Here is a 17,569-nt window from a genome sequence, read left to right as displayed (position 1 = left end):
AATGTACGGGTTGCTACTAGAAAACATGGCGGAATTCATCCGACAAACGTACGGCGAGGAGCGCTGGGAGGACATCCGGAGGCAGGCCGGAGTCGAGCAACCCTCGTTCTCAGTCCACCAGGTGTACCCTGAGAACCTCATCACCAGGCTGGCCAAGAAGGCTCAGGAAGTAAGTCGGAGACTAAATAAATATGTAGCAATAGGGTTTTCCCTTTTGGGGTTCATCAAGTGTAGTGCAGATGAAAAATACCGGACAAGTGCGGGTCGGACTCGCTCACCGAGGGTTCCGTACTTTTTAGTATTTGTTGTTATAGCGGCAATAGAAATACATCAGCTGTGAAAATTTCAACTGACTAGCTATCACGGTTCATGAGATACAGCCTGGTGACAGACAGACAGACGGACAGCAGAGTCTTAGTAATAGGGTCCCGTTTTTAACTTTTTACCCTTTGGGTACGAAACCCTAAAAAGGGGGTAAGTTCTAAGACAAACGTACGGCGAGGAGCGCTGGGAGGACATCCGGCGGCAAGCCGGAGTCGAGCAACCCTCGTTCTCAGTCCACCAGGTGTACCCTGAGAACCTCATCACCAGGCTTGCCAAGAAGGCACAGGAAAAAGTAAAAAAAAATGTTTTATTGACAAAAACAAGTTACAGGTAGGTGTTGAAGTCCCTGACTTCTGAGCTAGGTAAAGACCTGTGTTACAGAGGTCAGTGTCGTCTCCCAGACAATAGAACCTGCATAAAGAATATCAAATCGAGTATAGCTTAGTATGGCTTAGTTGGAGACCAAATCGGTCGCAATAGGGAAAAGGAGTTCGAGTGCAATGCAGATGAAAAATACCGGACAAGTGCGTGTCGGATTTGTCCACCGAGGGTTCCGTACTTTTTAATATTTTTTGTTATAGCGGCAATAGAAATAAGTCATCTGTGAAAATTTCATCTGCCTAGCTATCACGGTTTATGAGATACAGCCTGGTGACAGACAGACGGACAGACGGACAGCACAGTCTTAGTAATAGGGTTCCGTTTTTAACTTTTTAACTGTTTACCCTTTGGGTACGAAACCCTAAAAAGGGGGTAAGTTTCAAGACAAACGTACGGCGAGGAGCGCTGGGAGGACATCCGGAGGCAGGCCGGAGTCGAGCAACCCTCGTTCTCTGTCCACCAGGTGTACCCTGAGAACCTCATCACCAGGCTCGCCAAGAAGGCACAGGAAGTAAGTAAAAAAATAAATATTGACAAAAACAAGTTACAGGTAGGTGTTGAAGTCCCTGACTTCTGAGCTAGGTAAAGACCTGTGTTACAGAGGTCAGTGTCGTCTCCCAGACAATAGAACCTGTATAAAGAATATCAAATCGAGTATAGCTTAGTATGGCTTAGTTGGAGACCAAATCGGTCGCAATAGGGAAAAGGAGTTCGAGTGCAATGCAGATGATAAATACCGGACAAGTGCGTGTCGGATTTGCCCACCGAGGGTTCCGTACTTTTTAGTATTTGTTGTTATAGCGGCAACAGAAATACATCAGCTGTGAAAATTTCAACTGACTAGGTATCACGGTTCATGAGATACAGCCTGGTGACAGACAGACAGACGGACAGCAGAGTCTTAGTAATAGGGTCCCGTTTTTAACTTTTTACCCTTTGGGTACGAAACCCTAAAAAGGGGGTAAGTTCCAAGACAAACGTACGGCGAGGAGCGCTGGGAGGACATCCGGAGGCAGGCCGGAGTCGAGCAACCCTCGTTCTCAGTCCACCAGGTGTACCCTGAGAACCTCATCACCAGGCTGGCCAAGAAGGCTCAGGAAGTAAGTCGGAGACTAACCCCCTTATTCATAAACGTTTACTAAAGTTGACAAGCCGATAATAATCGATTGTCCCTTTCCGACGTATTGGTATGATGGAAAGGGACAAACGATTATTATCGGCTTGTCAACTTTAGTAAACGTTTATGAATAAGGGGGTAAATATGTCACAGTAGGGAAAAGGGGTTCAAGTGCAGTCCAGATGAAAAAAACCGGCCAAGTGCGAGTCGGACTCGCACACGAAGGGTTCCGTACCATTATCTATAAAAACGGTCACCCATCCAAGTACTGACCCCGCCCGACGTTGCTTAACTTCGGTCAAAAATCACGTTTGTTGTATGGGAGCCCCACTTAAATCTTTATTTTATTCTGTTTTTAGTATTTGTTGTAGCGGCAACAGAAATACATCATCTGTGAAAATTTCAGCTGTCTAGCTATCACAGATCACGAGATACAGCCTGGTGACAGACGGACGGACGGACGGACAGCGGTGTCTTAGTAATAGGGTCCCGTTTTACCCTTTAGGTACGGAACCCTAAAAACCAGACAGTCGAACTCACCCTCACCCACTCCGTACACCTCGTCCGTACTTTTTTAGTATTTGTTGTTATAGCGGCAACAGAAGTACATCAGCTATGAAAATTTCAACCGCCTAGCTATCACGGTTTATGAGATACAGCCTGGGGGCTATTCATAAATTACGTCATTTCAAATTAGGGGGGGGGGGGGTCTGGACATCGGATGACGGTAGCATGAAGTAGGAGGAAATGGGGTCATTTGATGCATGATTTTTGGATGATTATAGGGGGGGGGGGGTCCAAAACCGTCAAAAATCGATGACGTAATTTATGGACAGCCCCCTGGTGACAGACAAACAGCAGAGTCTTAACTAGTAATAGTGTCCCGTTTTTAACTTTTTACCCTTTGGGTACGAAACCCTAAAAAGGGGGTAAGTTCCAAGACAAACGTACGGCGAGGAGTGCTGGGAGGACATCCGGAAGCAGGCCGGAGTCGAGCAACCCTCGTTCTCAGTCCACCAGGTGTACCCTGAGAACCTCATCACCAGGCTTGCCAAGAAGGCACAGGAAATAGTAAAAAAAAAAATATTTTATTGACAAAAACAAGTTACAGGTAGGTGTTGAAGTCCCTGACTTCTGAGCCAGGTAAAGACCTGGTATTACAGAAGTCAGTGTCCTCTCCCAGACAATAGTAACTGTATAAAGAATATCAAATTGGCTTAGTTGGAGACCAAATCGGTCGCAATAGTTGTTGTTATAGCGGCAATAGAAATACATCAGCTGTGAAAATTTCTATCAGTCTAGCTATCACGGTTCATGAGATACAGCCTGGTGACAGACAGTCGGACAGACAGACGGACAGACAGACGGACAGACAGACGGACAGACAGACGGACAGACAGACGGACAGACAAACGGACAGACAGACGGACAGACAGACAGACGGACAGATAGACGGACAGACAGACGGACAGACGGACAGCGGAGTCTTAGTAATAGGGTCCCGTTTTTACCCTTTGGGTACGGAACCCTAAATAGGGTATAAGTTCCATATAACACTTGTAACCTTTTTCACCTGAGCTGCGCGAGACTTGTACTTCTTTTCACCAGGGCCACAGAAATAGATACTTACAATGAGTCCTGTCTACTTATAGGTATACCTACCTATTCAAATATATCTCTTCTGACATTTATTTCTCTTATCAATATCGATGTCAAAGATAATTCAACATCAACTCATAGAGAAAGCAATAAGAAAATATACCTAGATATATTTATATCCTACAAAATTTGCGAAATATTACGTGTATCGGAACGATGATACATCAAAGCAAGTTCACATAGAAATGAAAATAATAAATATTTCGATACGCCTATCGTCTTTAGATATCTTTAGATATAAATAAAGGCGTTTAATATTAGATACTTAGGCCCGTCTATCAAACTATTATGAGAAATAACTTCAATAACGTATTTCGGAATCGTAATTTTAATACTCTTAATATTAAAAATAGCAGTCTATATTAGTGTTGGTAGGAACTCGGGTTGCATCTAAATTTGAGAGTCTAAATCTGAAAAACTGCAAGAGGAAAGGGGACGGCCGTTTCTGCATACAAACGTAGTCCCCATTTTCCTCTCTGGATATTGACATTATGGAAAACATTTTTACATAATTTGATGTACCTATATAAACCATAGCTAAGCCCCTACGTTTGACTTTTTTTCGATTTTTTTATTATTGCTAATATTAGGAGCGAAAAACAGATACCATACAATTTTTTAAATGCTCCTAACTCTAATAATAATTAAAAATTCGAAAAAATCTAACGTAGGGGCTTAGTTATGGTTAATATACAACAACCTGTATCAAAAAAATCAATAATGTTAATATCCAGAGAGTAAAATGAGGACCACGTTTGTATGAAAAGGCGAAGTCGTGCGGGTCCTCCTCTTTCGTCTTAAAAAACTTCCGAGTCTTTGTAGTCTCGGGTCCAGCAAGTCCTTTAGTGAGTCTTTTAAGTACAATTTAAATGAGTTCGAGCCTTCGGATAAAGTCTTCGCTATTTTTTTTTTGGTTTTATTTAGGACATACGTCATACGATCTCATGACTGTTATATTAATGCATTTTATTTGTAAAAAATTAGATTTCTCTGAAAGTATTCAAAAAACTCGGGTCTCTAACAAATTGAAAAGAACTCGAGTTTCGATTCGACTTAAGTAATTATAAAAGTCTACAAAATCGAGTCGAGTCTTGAATCAGAGGGCTCAAAGGACTCGAGTCCTAACCAATACTAGCTTTACTTAGGTACCTAATCTTATATTAAAAATAGCAGTCTATATTAAAACAACGATGTAGATGATCGGTTATATTTAAGTTAGTATAGGGCTTGCAATATCGGATGGTTTCCAATTCCGGAACTGATTTTCGATATTGGATACCAATTCCGGAATTCCGGAACTGGTTCCGGAATTAGGGTTAATCATATTTTTATTCGATTTTTTTGAAAAAAAAACATACAAAAAATGTGAAATTCTTATACTTTACGTTTATTAAAGTTAGTATTGTTTAAGAGAAATTTAATTTGAAGTAGATACGTTTTTTTACCACCTTATTAAAATGGTTACTTTTATTCACTTCAATGATACGGGGTATTTATTTGGGGAAACTATAGTTGCTAGCAAACCATTCGATGCATAATTTTATAAAATAGTTAAATATAATAGCTTCCTACTCTTCCTAACCTAGTAGGTAGTGGTGTTGTTTAAGAAGTTGAAGGTCTAAGTTTTGCTTTTTCCTTCGTAGTTCCTAATTATGATTCAGAATATCGTATATTATGTGCTTCTACAGGATTCGAAATCGTTAATAGAGAAAACCTCTTTTTCTCTGAATTCAAGATAAAAAGTACAAAAATTATTAAATTTCAATTCTACATATTCGCTTATGTAGGATTCTGACTATTCTGACTATTCTAAGCAAGTAAATCGATCTGCTTTATTGTATTTTTATTTTTTTATTATGAGCCCATATTGTCCCACTGCTTTAGCAAACGGAAAAGTAAAATATATCTATACTATAGCTCACTGAATGACTAAGAAGCACTTAATAACGACAAAAAATACCCGTACAGTGTAGTTTCTTAACAATTTTTAATAATAAAGGTTTTAAAACCTACAAAAAGTACTTAAATCCAATTCCGGAATTTCCGATATTGAGTGGTATCAATTCCGGAATTGTAATATCGGAAAATTTGTCCGAGATTCCGGAATTTCGAAATTCCGGAATTCCGGAATGCAAGCCCTAGTTAGTACAGGATTATTCAAGTAAAGCTCACAAATTCAAGCTTTTTATCAGAAATAAAATCCTGTAAGAATAAATTAAATTACTTTCTTATGAAAATATTTTAGTTTGTGATTTGTAGGTACTTATATGACATTTATTTCGTTTTAGTTTTATTTATTTTAATTGTAGTTAGTTTTAGTTTTATTTTCCTGTTTATGTCGTTTAGTAATTTATATTAATATAAGGTCACTGTGGGCAAGTCCGTCTACAAGGCAAGTCCGTCAACACGTTATAACTTTTGAATTTGAAGGCGTATGCCGCTTTGGAGTACAGTCGATTAAAACCAGTTGTTCGCGTAAGTTCCATCACTGTAAAACAGATGGCGCTGGGACAACCAACTTCAGAGCAATCCGCCTAAACAAGTCATTTCGTGTTTTGAACCCGAAGTCATAGTGCGACAGCCGTTCGAAAAAAAATTGTTAAAAATAGTTTTTGAAAAGATTGTGCATCAGAAAGTATCTACGTAGGTAGCATAAGAACCAGCTGTCTTTATTCTATGTTTAAAATATCAGAAATTGGCTTAGTTTTGGAATTATACGTTCCACTATTAATCACATTAAAATTTGACTAAGTTGGAAAGTCCGTCTATTATGTACAAGTACAAGGCAAGTCCGCCGGACTTTCGTTAAATCAGGGATTACCAACTGTTTTTGCGACTTTAACATTATAACGATTTGATAAGGTATCAAAAAATCCTCCTAACTTTGCGCATGATGTTACTTTATTAAATTTTGATCTCAGTAAATTAAAAGAAACGATTAAAATTCATTTTAAAATTACTATTGATCTTTTATTTCGGAAATCAAAAAAATAATTACCTACGTGTAATTATTTGCCAAAAAATGTTTACCACCCCATTTTCGTAGTATGTCGACTTGCCTTTGTATTAGAAAAATGGTGTTTACTTCGAATCTAAACCCTATATTAACAAGTTTAAAGTACACTTTTGATTGTCTTGATTCGTTCTTTTTAGGAATTTGACTACGAACATATACGCACCCATAAATTGGCTGATATCATAACTAGACGGACTTCCCTTAAACTGCACGGACTTCCGTCTACTCGCCGAATTTTAAAAAATGCTATTGTTTTCGCTTAATTTGTGTTTGAAATGATCTGTCACTAAAGCTAAACCATTAATTATTAAATTCTTCATCGTATGCGATTACAACCGGTAAGTAACGTAGGTGAATAATTAACGGAACTAGATCACTCCAAAGTGAAAAAAAAAAGTATGCCGGTCTTCTCCACAGTGACCTTATTATAAATTTATTACGTTTATAGAAATAAAATGGTCTGAAGAGTTTTATATATTTTAATACATTTCATAGGTACATGATCAGCATGATACGTAAGTTTATTTTAATTTTATAACCGTTGTTTGCTAAGTAATAAAAACTAAACTGGAAAATAATATTAGCACCAACTTAAGTCATAATAAACTGACATTTGAAAGAAGTTTAAAGTTAGTTTTATGAGGTATTCAAGATATTTAGGTTTCATTTGAAATGTTTGCTGTTTTTGGTATTTATGCTGTTTTTCTTATTTCACTTTCTAAACACAAAATTATGTTTAAATTAATCTTCAATAGCCGCCGGGAAAGTATGTTTCACTTTTATGCCTGAAAGGTCACGAAATATCTCAGAATTGGCCTGATGACAGTAACAAAGAATCATGGAAATAATGGTTTCAAAGAAACATATACGTAAATATGATTCTAAAAAATGGCCCAATCTCAGTATAAACATTAGGATTATTAATATATTCAATAAATAAAACTGCAAAATTCTCTAATCGGCCATTTTGACTGAAACGCGAATCAGAAGCGAGCTAAGAATTGACGTCATCAATGTATGACATATTTCTTAGAGCAACATAGACAACCTCATTGACTGTAATCCATTACGTCCTCACTCCTCACCAAAGAGTTTGGAAGTTCAAAAAAAATATTATTTCGCCACTAAACATTTATTACGTCCAAAAAATATTATTACACGATATAAAGTAAATATTTATTTGTTATTATATACTTAAATAAAACGCTAAGTAATACGATATTTCACAAAAATACTTTTTTAGTTTTTTGGCTGAATGGAATTGGCTATCATTGCCATGCTGGCTGTCGTAACTAGAAAAAATTAAAAATTAAAAAGTAAACCCGGCGCTCGGTGATTTTCACTCAAAATTTACATGTATCTAAATAATTCATCTTAAATTGCAACCGTGTGAGAGTCTTTGTATAAAATGACTTATTGTGAACAATTTTTGTAATGTATTTATCACCCCTAATCGTAATATATGGTGCTGAATTAACAATATCATTCGGATTCAAGGGAAATTCGTAACTGTAAGTATGTAAACAATGTCTACCACCATAATTTATGACGTCACAAATGGCGTGTGAGGCGTTTTCGCGCGAGGTTTAAACTAGCTATAATAAAATGCAATTATTTATGTTAAATCTTATGAGTATAGCTGAAATATTGTGTTTTTCGGAACCAATACAAGTGTACCGATAATATTAAAAGGGATTTCAAAATTTGTCATCAGGCCAATTGGGTACTTTCCTCTACTTAAAATAAATTAATTATTTCACACTGTGCACGAAATAAAACACCAGATAATTATTAGAAAAACATAGATATCAGTTATTTTTAACCTTAATTTCTATTTAATAAATCGAATTGAAATATAAAAAGTAGGTGAGTTGACCGTGACGTCACTATACACGTTTTCATATAAATTCCATATTAGCAAATCGTTTTGACAGAACAGTTCTAAACAAGAACCAGATTTGACTAGTAGGAAAGTAGCCAATTATGGAGGGTAGAGTTAAGGAGAAGAATTTCTGGGCCCACTTGCGCCATCCAACTAACCCGGGGTTAAGCGGTTTAACCGTCAACCCAGTGTCAAATTATACTGGTAACCATGGTAATTCCAGGTTTAACCGGTTATTCGGTTAACCCCGGGTTAGTAGAATGGTGCAAGTGGGCCTTATGGGAGAACTGTTGCTAAAGTGTCCAGCTGGCAGCTGTAAATAATAGCTCCAAATCTCTCCGGTGGCGCTAGGTCAGCACGAGGACATGAGTGACATGACATGAACTTTGACGTGATTGACGGAGTGAAGTGCGCTGTCAGTGAATTTTTTTTGGAGCGCGATGTATTGTGGTGCCACATATTTATGGTTTGTTGATGGACACTTTTCAGACACAGATTGTTCACCTTACCCTTCATACTCTGAATTACCTTATCATTACGTACCTAATAAGTCAAAGTAGGTAGGTAAAAACACCCTCAAACTCAAATATACCCAGGGTCCAAACAAGCTATGTCAGTTGATTACCGTAAAACTTCCCAATTATTGTCCAGTAGGTACAGTCACCTGCAATAGTATGTTACACAACGAAGGCCGCAAAAATATCTGACACGATCTTATTTGTAGAGCCGTAAGAGTGTGTCACATATTTTTGGGGCCTTCGAAGAGTAACATATTATTGCTGGTGACTGTACCTAAGTAGGTATATATGTATGTCGGCGGCCGATCGTAAGATCAGGCATATCGTGAAATTCCTAGGCATATCGAGAAACGTGAAAATTTTTGACTCGATCCCTGAGTCGACGGAGCCCCGCTACGCGGGGCTCCTATTTCTGGGCAGTTTGCCCTTCGGGCATCTGAAGCAACCTAACGAACCTTCCTACCTATGTATTGGTTTAATGTGACTATCGTCAAAACATTACACAGGAACATTACGATATGCCTGATCTTACGATCGGCCTACGACATGTATATGATGTACATATTTATACTTAGTTAGGCCATAAGTTCTGTCACAAAGGTATTGACTGGTACGATGTTTTACGGGATTCTATAATAAGTTTGCGTACAGTCGCCATCAGGTATATCGGAGCGGCTAAGGCGCTCACAAATATCTGAACACGCCTCTATTGTCCGGGCATTAGAGTGCGTGTTCAGATATTGTGAACTGAGAGAACTGAGGATTCATTATTTAGGTATACATATAAAAAAACACGCAGGTATAATTATCAGACATAGAAGTCTTTGTGGCAAAATAAAGTGATTGGCAAAATAAAATATCGACATGTCTGTTATCGATGTTACCTTAACGTTATACTTAGATATTTAGGTATTACGTTCTATAAGAAGATATCTACCGCGAAATACACAACACGTTCGATATAGAGTTCTCTTTTGATATATTGGTAGTTTTTATTCTTTTGGCACCTATTACAGTTTATATTTTATTTTTAAGTACTAAATATATGTAATATAGAAAGTATGTACCGCTTTGTAATTGATTTGCATTATTAAAATTTCTCGGTAACTTACCTACAGCAAGTAGAAGTTGCATATTTTAAATAGGCTTATTATTAACCGGGCAGCTAAAATATTAAACAGGGACTTTCACTGGGCATATAATAATATAATTTGGCTATGCATTAATATTTTAGCGCCAATAAATTTATATTAGCCTCAAATTTAAGCATCATATTATTAAAAAACTGGCAGCAAAATCAAGCCACCTAAAAAAATTATAAGGATTTTGAATTGATAGGTTGGCGTCTAAAATCATAAGTTGGCAACTAATATTGTAAAGCGATCATAAAATTTGGTTGTTTATACAGGTTGGAAAGGCACGACGATCCTTTCCGCAAAAGGGGGATTGTTTAGCCTAAGCTCTATATTTCCTCCATAGAAACTATGTTAATATGGGCAACCGTTTCTAAATTATGGCCTTTTAAACATCCATGCAAAAAACTATTTTGTTCTAACCCTAACAGGTGACAGGGTCAATGAACTTACTTGTAAACAATCAGTATACGACAGGAAATTATGCTAATTTGTTGCCATCTAACCATTCTTAGGTCTGCTTACAACACGGTAAGAATCGTTGCAGGATTTTCGCTTTCTTAGTGGAAGCGTATTCAGTATTTGTTCAATACTTGAATGAAGTAGTTATGTTATTCCTTAATATTAATAATACTAACCACAACATTGTTTACAACGACAGTTCAAATGGTGTGACATTGACAACCACTCAAAAGTTCTCAATCGTCTTATATCGCAATATCTCTGGTTTCCTTGACTGATAAAAAGGTTTTAGTTTCTTAACACGTTTCACAAAATTATTTTCGAATAATTGGAAACTATCTAAAATAATAAAAAACCGGGCAAGTGCGAGTCGGACTCGCGCACGAAGGGTTCCGTACCATAATACAAAAAACGGCAAAAAAAAACGGTCACCCATCCAAGTATCCATCCGACGTTGCTTAACTTCGGTCAAAAATCACGTTTGTTGTATGGGAGCCCCACTTAAATCTTTATTTTATTCTGTTTTTAGTATTTGTTGTTATAGCGGCAACAGAAATACATCATCTGTGAATATTTCAACTGTGACAGACGGACGGACGGACGGACAGCGGAGTCTTAGTAATAGGGTCCCGTTTTACCCTTTGGGTACGGAACCCTAAAAATTAGAAGTAGGTTGTGTTTGATGCACCAAATGAATTTGCAAAAATGAAATACTAAGAATAAATCAAGAATAAATACTTCTTAAACCTTCTTGCGTGGTAGGAAATAGACAAGACGTTTGAAATTAAATTGTCATTGAACTTACTTATCTAATGTCATATTCTTCAAATAAAAATGCCGTTGTTAGATGCTCGTGGTTATTTAAATTTGTGGGGCTGTGTAAAAGATATGGTGTACCCAATGACTTTTTATTTATGTAGACGTGTGACATTCATAGTTGACAAAATTAAAATTTGATCCAACGATTGTGACAACTTGACACGTAGCGTCACCCATACGACTAACTAAATATAGGTTCCGTAACCTACATTTAATGGCTCACGATCGTGCGCCTGGTACCATATCTACCTCATTTTACTTACATCTATGGGTGTACCAAACGGAATGTGAAACTGCGGACGAAATGAGACATTAAAGGCTAATTGCTGCTTTTGACAATCTGCAGAGGAAAAATGACGAAGAGCATACACTATCGCATGGGCAATGTGCGAGAGCTCGGGTGCGGGCTGCGGCGTACATTATAAGACACGGAGGTACATTTGAACACCGTATGTGAAGAGAAGATAGTGTTAAATATTGGCAAAAAGTAATAAAATTGTTTGTAATATTTTTGCATTCATTTGATTTATTTGTCATATATGCGTCATTCATACATCATTGCGATTCTGTCAACGATCGGAAAAAAGCGTAAAGTCCCGAGCTTTCCCGACGGAGATCCTTAATCTAGCCGTCATGTGCACATGCTATAGGGTTATCACCACAGTTAAAAAGTAGAAAATTTGGTATTTTTATTTTTTACTCAATTAACGATTCTTACCATTATCATTACCGATCTGCTCTGTATCACTTAAACGACCTAATACTTCTGGGAAGGACCTTCGTGTCCTTCCACCCTGTATATGTACATATCCAGAATACCTAAGATACCTATATACATAAGCTTTAAATACTCCATATTTAAATACTTAATTTAAACATATGCATTCTTTAAATTGACAGATTTCCTAATCCATAAAACACCATAATTTATTTACCAATGGTCAGTACCTATACTTATAATCGAAATTCCTAATCATGAAACACCTAATGGCCATTATACCAATAATTTATTTATTTACCAATGGTCAGTACCTATACTTATAATCGAAATTCCTAATCATGAAACACCTAATGGCCAATGGCCATTATACCATTAGGTCTTTAATTTTTAATTACTAATTTCAATAGTTATCACGGGGTTCTTCAAGAGTCAAAAGATAGGTGCGACGACGAGCGAAGCGAGGAGGAGCGTGTTAGGTTGACCGTGTAATGAACAAACAAAATATTTTAAAAGAACTTAATTTTTTTAATTAATAGATAGCCGTTTTCTTTTTTAAATGTGCTTCGTAAATGGTCTCCAATATAATAATTCAGTTGCCAAATAAATTTTGGTACCTGCCTAAAAATAAACAGAAGCTGTAATGGCATTAAAATGTTGTCTCATATTGATATATTTTAAGGCTCTCTTTTTGTTGCCAATCTATTAATTGTACCCATTTATATTTTTTTAAACTACTCAAATTCGATTAATTAGTTGACCGGTTAAATACGTGCCTTTTAAATATTAATCTACCTACGACTTATCGATAGCAAATTTATCGACGTTTCATTTTCTCAAACACTCGTTTTTGCCACAAAATTAATATCTAATAATATCTATTAATATTAATATCTATTATTATTAATATTAATGTCTATATTGTCTATGTCTGATAATTATATTCTGTTTTGTAAAATTTTTATCCCTTTCTGCACAGTAGCATAGCTTCCACAAATAAGTATATTTCTAATCAATTACAAATTCCATTCCCTATTTCCCGTGGAAAAAGTAATTTCAACTTCGTTTAACAACTGGTTTTCTTGATTTGTAACAGCCATTGGGCGTGAAAATCTTCTAACGAAATTTCTGGCCATGACTTTGATAACTTTGTGACGCTTGCCATGACAAAGGAGAGGAAATTTCAATAAGAGCTCATGTAAAAGACACCTTTTGTCGAATTTTGAAAGCGGGCCTATAACTTAATGGCTGGAGGTTCTTTGATGAAGAGAAAATGATGAATATACTTGGGAATATTTTATGCTTGATAAATAGGTACGAATAAAGGCTGCGTTTCCACCAGAAAAAAAATTTAATCTGTTTATTTCATAGAAAAAAGCATGCATATTTACAAACTTAAGAGCCCATCAACGTGCACACTAGCGCCACTGCTAATTAATCGTGATTAGGTATTTAAATTTAACGACAGGTATTTAAAAAAAGGGGGCCGCTACGTACTGCCTTGTGTATTTCAGTACCTTTTGAATACATCAAACTAGTTTTTATGTTGCTGGATTCGTCAATCTATTCGTCCAAAGTTAAAACGGTCGTTTTTGTTTTGAGGTCCTAGTTCGAATATATCATATTCAAAAGGTACTTAAATACACAATAAAGTACGTAGCGGCCCCCTTTTTTAAATACCTGTCATTCATTTTAAATATTCACGATTAATTAGCAGTGGCGCTAGTGTGCTTGATGGGCTATTAATTGTAAATATGCATGCTTTTTTCTATGAAATAAACAGATTAAAAAAGATTTCTGGTGGAAACGCAGCCTTTATTCGTACCTAAATAATCATTCATTTTAAATAATCACGATTATTTAGCAGTGACACTAGTGTGCACGTTGATGGGCTCTTAACTATCTTAAATTAATAATATTATTTGAGTTAAGGAGTCTAGGTAGTCATAATAACAACACCAGTGTGACATATCACAAAATAGATTACCCATAACATTGAAGGGCTAGTAGACCTTAGATTTCCCATGAGGTTGCTAGAGGGTTAGTAAGCACATTGTCTATAAATTAATATTAAACGACCTACTTTTTCTTGACATAGTGTTTGGAATCAATATAAAAATATCATACAGGAGGGAGGGTACCTAGTCTCTTAGAATTTCAAAGAATCATGAAAGGAACAGACAGACAGACAGACAAACATGACTGCCGCTGAACTTCTACTTTTACAACGTTTTAATTACTTATCATTTTATCAAAGTATAACTATAGACTTAAAAAAATACAAATCAAAATATTTAACGAAATAATTATCATCCATCTATACAGAAATTACACAAACACGTGTGAACTCTCATTTCACCGACAGAAGAGTTCTATAAAACTAATAAAAATTTAGGTATTCCGACTCTGACTCTGAGGCAAAAAAACTGGCGCGCTGCTATACCTTTTGACTTTTACAGAGAGCTCACTAGATGGCGCTGTGATGTATGAAGTAGCGCCATCTATATAATGAGAGGGCATACGCTTTCGCTTGTATGAATATTTATTTAGCAATCTTTATTATTTACTTGTTTATTTGCTCCATTACAATTTATAGATACTAAAAAATCCGTACTACCTATGTCTACGCTTCTATAACAGTAAAAAAAATATTGTCATTGTCCTAAAACATTAATTTGTTTAAGTAATCTATAGTTCGCTTGAATATTCTCCTAAACTGACTAGTTTTAATAATGCTACATTCCTTCCCTTCGCAAGGGAACACCTTGACCCATTTTGTAAATTTACTTACCCAATTACGTTACAAATGGTTATCAATTTATTGTATTGGAGTCATTGTAGTGTCCCTGGCAATTAAAACATGTTGTTTGACCTCGGGACAAATGGTTTTGTGTTTATTAATTTGTAAAGGAGTTTGCCTTTTGTAATTAAGACGTTTGTTGAGTCTATTACATTTCAATTAACATTAAATTTTATTTGTTCAGTTTGTTTGTATTGTGGAAAACGTTTTGGGTGGTAGTCGAGTCATTATTTAAGTGTTCCGATTAATTTTGTGGACATGTTTTTGTAGAAATTACGTTTTGATGGCGATTCAGGTTTTCTCAGATAACTTATGTGGCAGAAAGTGATGGAAATAATATGTACCATCTTAGACTATCATGAACCGAACGAAATTCGATTAATTTGTTCTAAGAATAGAATTAGATTTCTTTATTTCAAGATGAAAATTACACTATCAATTTGCTACATTCGTCAAAATTATGTTTATCTTCTCATCATGATCGTCAAAAATTACATTATAAATTTAAAATAATGATTGTGTCTCCCAATAGGGATCGTCATGTACAAAGAAAAACATGTCAAACAATTGAATAAACTAAACCAAGCTAACATTAAAGTCGATGTCAACGTAAATAATTTGTAACTGTCATTAAAATGTCAAATAAAGATAAAAATATTTTTTTTAGGGAAAAAAGTCTGCAACGATTATGATAGCACACGCAGTGCAAGCGTTAAATGTCCTATTAAATTATGACGTATAAATAACACTTTTGCACCGCGTATGTGCGTATGCAATCAAATCTGTTGCAGACTTTTCTTCGGTCTAACTAGTCTAGTAGATTGTAGCAAAGAGAATAAATAGTATAGAGGGGTCCTGTCATCGTAAATTTTGTAGTCACAGTAAATTTACTGCCATCTATCGACACACGACTAAAACTCAAAATGAAAACGTATAAAATTATCAAAAAAATGTATATAATATGGATAAATGATTTTATTATTTTTATATCATTTTGACCCATGTTCATTCACTGATATCTATGTGTTAAAATTGTTAAATATGAAACGGTGTCGTCACGCCATCTAGCCGAGCATAGGCTAAAGGTGTGTGCGCCATCTATCCGAGAATGACTTTTTCTTGATTTCCAAGAAAAGTTCCAAGGCACGTTTTTAGGGTTCCGTACCCAAAGGGTAAAACGGGACCCTATTACTAAGACTTCGCTGTCCGTCCGTCCGTCCGTCCGTCCGTCCGTCCGTCCGTCCGTCCGTCTGTCACCAGGCTGTATCTCACGAACCGTGATAGCTAGACAGTTGAAATTTTCACAGATGATGTATTTCTGTTGCCGCTATAACAACAAATACTAAAAACAGAATAAAATAAAGATTTGAATGGGGCTCCCATACAACAAACGTGATTTTTGACCAAAGTTAAGCAACGTCGGGAGTGGTCAGTATTTGGATGGGTGACCGTTTTTTTTTTGCTTTTTTTTTGTTTTTTTTTTGCATTATGGTACGGAACCCTTCGTGCGCGAGTCCGACTCGCACTTGCCCGGTTTTTATTATTTCCTTAGACTTTATTCATCTTATACGAAGTTACATATGTCTTTGATTGTAGGAAGAACTTTTAGCATTCAAACAATTAAAAAAATAGTGATAGAATATTTCGTCATCCGCAACAACGGCCCATTAGCTCAGTTGGTTAGAGCGTCGTGCTAATAACGCGAAGGTCGCGGGTTCGATCCCCTCATGGGCCAAACAATCTTTTTTTTTTATATACATGATTTTACATTTTACTTACTAATCGCTACGACAATAGTATCAAAACCTTGTAAATATGCTTGTTCATCGATTAAGTTGCTTCTTGTTGAATTGATGATAGATTTTTTTTTCTAAACTCAATTAAAATTTATTTGCTAATGACAATATTGGTATAAAATCTATAAAATTCAGTTATAAATAATGGCAAATAAATTGTTAGGCAAAACAACAAAACATATCTAAAATATTATTTTTAATTTTGTTTGCTAATACAATATACATAATATACTAAAGATTAAAAACAGCAAATAAAAAACTTTCGAATGTAGGTACCAAAAATGTAGAAATTGCTTATAAAAAATCAACCAATAAATAAAAAACAAAAAGAAACACTTTGGAGGTGCTGGGATTTGAACCCAGGACTTTCAGCATGCGAAGCAGACACTCTACCACTGAGTTACACCCCCGATTGAATAAGCGGTCGAAATTATGCATCAGCTTCTATACTTGCCAGAAACCAGTAATAATGTTATGAGACGTACTTACAGTTCTAGATCTAGTGAAGGGGTGGGCAAAACCGTAAAAAAACGGTGTCTTTGTCGAAATAGTTTGGTCATATTATGGCATATGGAGGTCTGGAAAGTGATTATTCCTGTCGAAAATACACTCAAGTATTGGATATTGTAATCGTTATGTGTCTGTCTGTTATAATGAAGTCTAGAAAGTACATTTCATAACTAGTTTTAATAAATACTTATATGCATTTTATTCCATCCGGACAGAATTTTACGACAGCATTTTTTTTTAACTTACTTGTAAGACCTTTGTCTATTTTCTAGTATAACAGTTTTCTTCCAAATAGTTGTAATAGGGGTTGTAGACCCAAAACCACCTAGTGCCTACGATTATTCGTCGGACTACGATTGCTCTGTCATATTGCGCAGGCGCTTTTGTAGCGTAAGGATAAAATTATTACACGAATCTATACCATGACATAGAAT

The 17,569-nt window shown here is 36.0% G+C and overlaps 1 protein-coding gene and 2 non-coding genes across 3 annotated transcripts in view; 2 read left to right on the top strand and 1 right to left on the bottom strand.

The window, feature by feature from the left end:
* Positions 1–1,755: 1,755 nt before the first annotated feature.
* LOC134801358 (soluble guanylate cyclase 88E) overlaps positions 1,756–17,569 on the top strand; it is a 58,712-nt gene continuing 42,898 nt past the window's right edge. The window contains exon 1 of the mRNA XM_063773898.1: positions 1,756–1,805. The gene's annotated coding sequence lies outside the window, so the exon portion shown is untranslated. The remainder of the gene's footprint in view (positions 1,806–17,569) is intronic.
* Positions 16,491–16,564, top strand: Trnai-aau (transfer RNA isoleucine (anticodon AAU)). Its single transcript has one exon. It is a non-coding gene; the product is annotated as a tRNA-Ile (tRNA).
* Positions 16,964–17,035, bottom strand: Trnaa-cgc (transfer RNA alanine (anticodon CGC)). Its single transcript has one exon. It is a non-coding gene; the product is annotated as a tRNA-Ala (tRNA).

The sequence above is a fragment of the Cydia splendana genome, chromosome 21 (assembly GCF_910591565.1).
Source record: "Cydia splendana chromosome 21, ilCydSple1.2, whole genome shotgun sequence".
Taxonomy (NCBI): domain Eukaryota; kingdom Metazoa; phylum Arthropoda; class Insecta; order Lepidoptera; family Tortricidae; genus Cydia; species Cydia splendana.
Note: the sequence above shows the minus strand (reverse complement) of the source record. Positions and strands in the feature narration are given on the sequence as shown.